We start from the raw sequence: 8,988 nt of genomic DNA on the forward strand, positions 1-8,988 counted from the left end.
GTGTGTATATATATATACATATATATATATGTAATTCGATTAGAGATTATGTTAACCACATGGTGGGGTGATTTCGTCCAAAGAAAAACTGTTTCAATACGTAGTATTTGGGGGAAATTACTTTCCTTAAAATAATAGGTATATATATATAAGCCTATAGTTTATATTCATATAAAAGAGGAAAAAGAAAATGGAGATTCGGAAGTTAATAATTGTTTAGTATTAACAGCAAATGAATCATCATCCCTTACAGCTGTTTCAGTTAATACTCAGTAAATACTAAGTAAATATTAAATTGATATGACCTGAGCATAATATCTCCAGAAACGAAAAAATATACCCTTGGATGTTTCATATGTGTTTATAGATTCTTAAAGTCTATCATGCTCCGGTCATACAAATTTAATAGTTACTTAATATTTCATGGAACAGCTGTAAGGGATGATGATTAATTTGCTGCTAATAATAAACAATTATTAATTTCCCAGTTTCCATTTCCTTTTTCTTCTGTTATATATATATATATATATATATATATATATATATATATATATATAGGTAGACAAACAGACAGACAGATAGATAGATAGATAGATAGATAGATAGATAGATAGATAGATAGATAGATAAACATAGGCATGTATGTATGTATGTATGTATGCGTGTAAGTATGTATGTACGTATGTATGCATGTATGTATGTATACAGAAGTACACACATACAATTGTATGTGTTTGTGTTTAACTACTTTCAGACAACAGTTCAGATTGTGTATATTAAATTGATGTATGCCTTTGATACAAAGGCATAGAGCAGTTTATTGCTTCTGAATGAAGTGATGGTTATGTCTGCATAAATACCAATCAGTTATTAAGTTACAAATATTAAAATCAATCTACCTTTAAGAAGCTATTCAATGATTTTTCGTTCGTTGTGAACACTGGTAAACATTAGTGGTTTAATATTATTTAATTGTATTTCCAAAGCGATGGGCGATAGGCTTCATACTAAATACGTTATGCGTAAAAAATCTTAACAGAATGAAAATATTTGCCATTGTAATCGCAGGCTTCTTTTTCTACTTTGCAAACAGGTGAAACAAAAATTAATAAATACGTATTATCCACGCCTTAGATCTATATTTGTATTATATTCAATTATTTTGTTTTTAAAACTTTGTCAACAACTTAAGTTCATAGTACTTGGAACAATGGTTTATTTAACTTTAGCACCGATAGACCACGTGTTGTAGCTAAAATCGATGTCTTGTATATAAAACATACTGTGTGGTTACTCAATTAGTCAATAAAATATATTCAGTTCGTTCTTATAGAAATATAAACACCAACTTGACATTATTCATTAAGCATTGCTACAAGTTAAATTTTTGTGGTAATTTTTTTGTTTTGTAGAAAATATAAACAAAAAGAAATCGAATTTTCATTATCTTAAATGGAACAGATAAGAGTGATAATTACATGACAAATGCATGTCATGCAAAATTGTGGATGAAATATCTGCCAAATATATCAAAGTCGAAGTTATTTCTAGAACTGGGGATACGTTCCTACGAGAGCAAAATGAAGAAAACAATTAATAAGTGTGAAATTAGAAAGATGGCAATGCAATAATTTCTAATTATCATTGAGATTGATGGTGGCAGGAACTATAAATTGCTTGCAATTCCTCTCAGTGATTGTGCCATGTGCTATTCTCTACATAATAATATATACTTCACTCAAACCAGTAAGGAATAAGTTAATTATGTGTCGCAATATATAATGATTTACAAGTCATAACATTATAAGGAGTGAATATTTTTAACAACCAACCCTAAGTCTCTGCTGACTAATTCCTGGTTCATTACATCTTTCAACATATCATCTAGCTACTTTGAACGAAAATCAATAATTGTTTCACGTACATTGGTTCAGCACTAAATCACAGACGTTGAAAAGCATAGAATAGACATCTATTTATTTTACGATAAAAGTTCACAATGCTCAAGCATTTGATCATCAAATTAACAGCGCCAGTCATATTCCGATATAGATACATTCATGTTATTAATGCTTTGTTTATAACTGGCGTTCGGCTGAAACGTTCATAGTTTTATGTAGTTACCATGCTGAAAAGCTCTGTTCCATATTTTATTCACTACGAATGAAAAACTGAAAGAATTTCAAATTAAATACTATGCTCGCAGATATACAATTTTAAAACAGATTCACGATTATTAACTTTAATGCCCTTTGTAACTTTATATTAATTCTCACATAAACAAAGTTGTACACTTAATAAAAAAGTCATACAAGCATGCACACACACACATATGTATATATATGTATATATATGTATATATATATATATATATATATATATATATATATATATATATATATATATATATATATATATATATATATATATATATATATATATATATATATATATATATATATATATATATATATATATATATATATATATATATATATATATATATATATATATATATATATATATATATATATATATATATATATATATGAGCAGGAGTAGCTGTGTGGCAAGAAGCTTGCTTACCAACCACATGTTTCCGGGTTCAGTCTCACTGCGTGGCACCTTGGGCAGATGTCTTCTATTATAGCCTCGGGCCGACCAAAGCCTTGTGAGTGGATTTGGTAGACGAGAACTGAAAGCCCGTCGTGTGTGTGTGTGTGTGTGTGTGTGTGTGTGTGTGTGTGTGTGTGTGTGTGTTGTATGTATGCCTGCAAAACGAGAGAAAGCAAATACTGAAAACTTTCAGATGACGTATATTTAAGTATAATCATATCGATATTTATATTAATAGATCAAACTTTCACAGAGTACAAACGGCAGGGAAAATTATAGAGGAGGAAAGTAAGATATTATAAGTCCAATAGCTGTTTCTGGGGGCTCGGAGATCTATCCTATTGTTGAGAGATGTAGTTCATCATAATATGCGGGCCGTAATGGGAGTAATCAACATTAGATAAATTAAGCCTCCTTCATCAGATTATACCGCATAATTGGCTCCATATCTGCTCAGCTCGATTCCTCTTATAACGAGTCTTTGTCTTGCAGAATTGGTTTCTCGTAAAGACACCTCCGGAGTCTAAGATTGAATCATTTGAGCGCTATTACGTGTTTTCGTATCCTGAGAATCTCTGGATTTCATTTGTTCACTGTGTGTGTGTTTGTGTGTGTGTGTGTGCGTGTGTGCGTGTGTGTGTGTGTGTGTGTGTGTGTGTGTGTGTTCATGTATATATATATATATATATATATATATATATATATATACAGCAGTCTTCTTTCAGTTTCCGTCTACCAAATCCATTCTAAAGGCTTTGGTCGGCTCGCAGTTATAGAACACACTTGCTCAAGCTTGCTCAAGGTGCAACGCTGTGGGACGGGACGCAGAACCATGGAGTTGCGACGCAAACTCCTTACCACACATTATTTTCTTTTTATTCCTACGTGTGTGTCTCTGCGTGTGTGTTTGTGTGTGTGTACAAAGTGTTCACATAAGTGCTCACCCTCTGTTTCTTATATCTATTTTTTAACACGCTTACTGGCTAATCGTGACACCAGCGCTTGTTCTGGCACTGTTTTACTATATATCGCTGACGGGGAGATGAGTCGCTGCCAGCTCTAGCGGTTGAGCATCCATTATTTACGAGACTAGGGGAGGTGATCTGGTGGTCTCGGCGCTGCTGGTGAAGGGGATTTATTTCCCCGCTAGCGCTATAAACACAGAGTGCATTCCTCACCAAAAGCCAATATGAGGCTTTCTTTAATGGCATTTACCGCAATATAGTTTCATCTAAGAGAACATCCACGTTTACGTTGTATAAATATTACTCCACTTTATATATACTTTTTTCTTATCTACAATATCTATAAGCGAACACGTCCTATGCATATGTCTTAGAAATTCAACCATGTTCATACATATTATCTGTTGCAGTTGAAAATTTATTTATAAAGGAATATGTCTGTCATGTATATATTTTCTAAAGATCTCAGTGAACTTTATAAAACATGTTCTGATATATGAGACTCTCTGTAAAATGTATTGCATATAAGATTCCTATCTGAGAGTTAGTTGTGTTTAATTTCACTTATATCAATTTGCATTCGTGACCATATATTTAACTATTATCATTTTCTTCTTGTTTACTTTGTCATTTACTTGGTTTCGTGACCATTGCTACGTTAATAGTTTTGGAAGCTAAACTTTTGTAATTAAGACGATACCAATACTGATAGCAAAAATAAAAATGGAAAACGAGGCTACAAATTACTATCTTCTTCATGCAGTTTTTCTTTTTATTTCTTCGCCTACAAATGTCGTATAAGAATTATTATTTTAAAACTCTTATCATTATAACTTAGCAAATGCTTGTTTGTCAATTTTCAAATCCAACATTACTTCTAGTCACATATATTCATAAATATGGCGACCATTACTGTTCGTCATGTATTTCTTTTTTGTTCTTAATATCTTTCAATAATACACTGTTACGAATAATAAGGTAATGACTCGTCGTTATTTATTCCACTTCTTCTTATTCCTTTCTAGCATAATTTACTTGTTACTACCATCAAACATTTAAGACATATTAATATTAACCTTCTGATTTATACATTTGGAAATCAGTACATGTTGAATGTTTTTTTTAAATCAGCTTTTTGTTAACTTTACGATATCATGAGGTTTTCCGATGATCATAGCAACGGGAAAAATTATTAATACACAAATGTATATATTTTTCCCTTTATTATATATATGTACACAAATGAGGTTCTACATTTAAGAGATGAGGAATCATGTACATTATTTACATCTGACGGATATGTTTCCTCATCTTGTTTGTTGTTAACACAACGTTTCGGCTGATATACCCTTAGCGGTATTTCGTTTGTCGCTACGTTCTGAGTTTAAATTCCGCCAAGGTCGATTTTGTCTTTCATCCTTTCGGAGTCAATAAATTAAGTACCAGTGAAACACTGGAGTCGATGCAATCGACTAGTTCCCTCCTCTAAAAAAATCCAGGCCTTCTGACTATGGTAGAAATGATTATTTATATATGTGACGAGAGAGATAGAGAAATGAAATATTCCTATAAGTAATTTTATTCAGAAATAATACGAGAAGTGCCACTCACCTCAATAGGAAGCAGTTTGCGGCTGCGTGTGCAGCTGTACTTGAGTTTCTGTTTATAAATATGAAAATGGAAATAAATAAATGAAACCCAATTAGTAGACGAAGTTATTAAATTTTCGAATACCAACTAATAAGTCTGATTAGATTGATTATAAATTATATTTGTATATTACATAAGAAACGAAGGCTGTATGTGAATTTTTAAAGCAAACTTATAACTGTTATATCGCTTAAATGGTTATACGTCTTGTTAATATTCCAATGTTATTAATAATTTCGATTGCTTTGCATCAGAAAGGATGACAGCCCGTGTCATTAAAGTAAACAAACATTTAAACTCATTTCAAATTTGAAGATTTTTATAATAATTTCCTTTCTTTCATTTACATCTTTAGATTTTTTGGTATGATACAAAAGGAATAAGACCAACTTAAACATCCGCCTAGCTACACAAGCCTCCTTAGGTTATGGTTAGTATTTTATTATTTTATTCATATTGAATGTGTTTTCTGTCTTTTCATTTAATTATCAAAACAGACTTTTCGTTGTTTGTCTTCCACCATTTTATATATTATTAAGCGAGAGCGATTTTCTTCTTTCCTCTTTCTCTGTATTTTCCTTCTTGTCTTTCAACTGCTTCAGTCTCTTCCCCTTCTCTCTCTCTCTCTCTCTCTCTCTCTCTCTCTCTCTCTCTCACTCTCTCTCTCTCTCTGTGCAAACGTCACTCACTCTCTATCTCTCTTTCAAATTGCTACGATATGTTGCAAAAATAGTCGTCATGATTGCTCACAGACTTCATTTGCACAGAAATGGAAAGAGTTTCTTGAAAGCCAAGTAAACACTGCTCACAGAAAAAAAGAAAGATTATTGGAACCGTTTAAGTACAACCCAAGTACAATACAGCGCAAAACGGAAATTAAAAAGAATCGTTCATGAAAAACGCTCTTGTATTTTAATTCAAATTATTGCCGTAATTTTGTTATAAATATTCTACTTTGAAATATATTACACCAAACAGAGAGAATGACACCAAAAGAAAAAGAAAAAATTATTAAAGTAGCGTCTCATGTAAAAAAAAAATGGATTTCAATATATCTTTGTACCGTATATTGTGATGAATATTGTAGGTGGCATATAACATAAACTATTACATCACATAATTAACAAGATCATGTGAAAATTTAACATCTACATCATTAATGGTTTTCGGGCGATTCTTGTACACTGATCTTGTCGAAGGTCCTTTTTCCATCACCTTGAACGAAAGAAATTTAAAACTCTATCCTGCGTGATTTGTTCACATGATTGAAAATTCATAATCAAATATTGCGACTTTCTTTTTGGCTGCCAACCACTGCTATCTAACAGAGTCAGTGTAAAACCTTATTGAATAAATGTTAACATATTTGAAGTGATGTTAATGAATAAATATCTAGTTTTCGTAATTAATACACCCCTAAGACGAAGTCTGTGAGTTATTGCATTGTATTATCAACTAATTGTACGCTAAAACAATTTATTTGTAATACCTACTAAACTAATATCTCTTCGCTGGGTTTCAGAGATAAAACACTAGACTTTTAATTATCTGAATGGTTATTAGAAAGATCAGTCAGACGGAAAAAAATAATAGCTTGCTAACTAAACGCTGTAATATTCCAGTGTAATCGTGGTTCTGTATCCATTATGAAGGAACTTATACAGTATCTATCTAACGAAAAATAAACATAAATCGAAGACGGCACTGTTTCCTGCTGAAAGTAACAGAAGTACTAGTTGTAATGCTTTCAAGTTCTTTAATAGGTTTCCATCGTGATCCACGTACTTATAGAGGAGAACTACTTCAATTATTATTTACTAAACACTTCATAATTGTGGACTTCCTTTTACTATAAATATAATATTCTATAATGGTAAACAAGAAAAAATCTCTTTCTAACTTTATTCAATGATTAAGAAAGCTATGGTATTCGGAATAATAATTATTCATTTACAGGAAACGACAATAATTTATAAAATAATCTAATATCCTAAGATACAAAATTGTACCCTTCATTCACCTAATATACATCAGTATGAAATAGAATGCATAAATTTCAGTACACTTTTGTGAACATCATGTTATCTGCTCTTGATTATAGCTGGACTCAATTCATATTTGGTCACATTTTTCCATATCTGAGAGTAAATTTCGGGAACAACCATTCTGTAATTCGAAATCAGGGGGCGTTTCGAGGACCTCAATATTTATCCCTCATTTTCGTAGGGAACCCAATTTCTCTAATCACCACCATTTATTTATGTAGAATATAAAAGCTATGATACTATTTGAATTGGTAATTCCATTTGAATTGGTAGTTAAGTATTACATTAACTACCAATGTTCTAAGTTCAATCTTTTTCAGGTTACGTTGATAAAATTTGCACGACTCGTCCACTGGTACATATTTGACTAATAGTATATTCTTTCAGTCATTAGCTTCACGTTATGACGGTTACAGTCCACTGACAAAAGAAGTCGAAAATATTGTTCTCTGATATTTAACAGATTATTATAAACGTGAGGATGCAACATAACACTGTTTTTGTTTTGGCTAATGAAAGCCCAATCATAGGTATGGACACACACGGACACACGGACACACGGACACACGGACACACGGACACACGGACTTATATGCGTGTATGCTTAATAAGCTTCTGTACAGTCTCTGCCTGCTAAATTCTTCCCATAGATTTTTGGACGTCTTGACATTATAATAGTATATAATTGCCCAATATGATGCGCTTGGGTAACGGACCATAAATCACCAGCATCTGAAACGGAACACGTTTGCACCTTACAAACGTATTACCTGTTTCAAAGATGTAACATCTAATCAAACCAATGAAACAAAATTTCATGACCTGTGACACGAAAATAAATCTTAAAAGCAATACCATTTCTCAGTTTTAACAACCACAATGATTAGCTTTTTTCACTTCAGTTAGATTTTTAATATACTTCAGATGACATGAATATATATGAAATATTTTATAAGAGCTCCACAAAATATTTGAGATCTTGTAAAGAATCAATTTTACAATATCCATTGTTATTACAGAAGCAAACTGAAACTATCGGAAGGTTGCCGACAGATTAAAGAGTAAAGCAATGATATGCTGTCCCATGCCATACAAAGACGTTTTATTTACTTATATTTAATGGTTCAAACATTTACTTTCTTTGGAGACAATACGCGGAATTAACGTCGAATTACTAAGTTAATGCCATACGATAAAATGTAATTTATATTTATAGCTTTGAGATTCTAGGGTTCGTTAGACATTTATTATATATATATATACATATATATATATATATATATATATATATATATATATATATATATATATATATATAATACAATATGATATTTGCGTGTGTTTGCGTATGTAAATGTAAATGTTTAAATATGTTTTTTTTTATATATATACACAAGTCTATATGTATAGGCATATAAAGATATGCATATACGAGTATGCCTTTGTATGACATATATATGTGTTTGTTATATCTACAATGACGGTTATGCTATGCATACGTGCATGAAAGAAAAATAACTATCTTCCAATGAATCTGATATAAGTCAATTTATATGCAGCAATCAATGATCTCTATGCATGTGAAACGAATCCATGGTTCTATTTATGTACAACTTCTTAACATTTCAAATTTCAAATGTACCTCAAATATCTTGTTTTATTAATGCAATAACTTGCACAACGGAATGATTTTTATTGATGAGAATATGTGC

General features: G+C 31.3%; 1 protein-coding gene across 8 annotated transcripts in view; it reads left to right on the forward strand.

Annotated features, from left to right (window-relative positions):
* LOC106867627 (dopamine receptor 2) overlaps positions 1-8,988 on the forward strand; it is a 443,190-nt gene that overhangs the window by 289,644 nt on the left and 144,558 nt on the right. For 7 of the 8 annotated variants that reach the window (XR_016238111.1, XR_016238110.1, XM_089340621.1 and 4 more), the window contains one exon: positions 5,587-5,661. The exons of the other annotated variant lie outside the window; for it this stretch is intronic. The gene's annotated coding sequence lies outside the window, so the exon portion shown is untranslated. The remainder of the gene's footprint in view (positions 1-5,586; positions 5,662-8,988) is intronic. 8 annotated transcript variants of the gene reach the window in all.

This window comes from Octopus bimaculoides, chromosome 2, assembly GCF_046866305.1.
Source record: "Octopus bimaculoides isolate indiv1 chromosome 2, ASM4686630v1, whole genome shotgun sequence".
In the NCBI taxonomy this organism is placed as follows: Eukaryota; Metazoa; Mollusca; class Cephalopoda; order Octopoda; family Octopodidae; genus Octopus; species Octopus bimaculoides.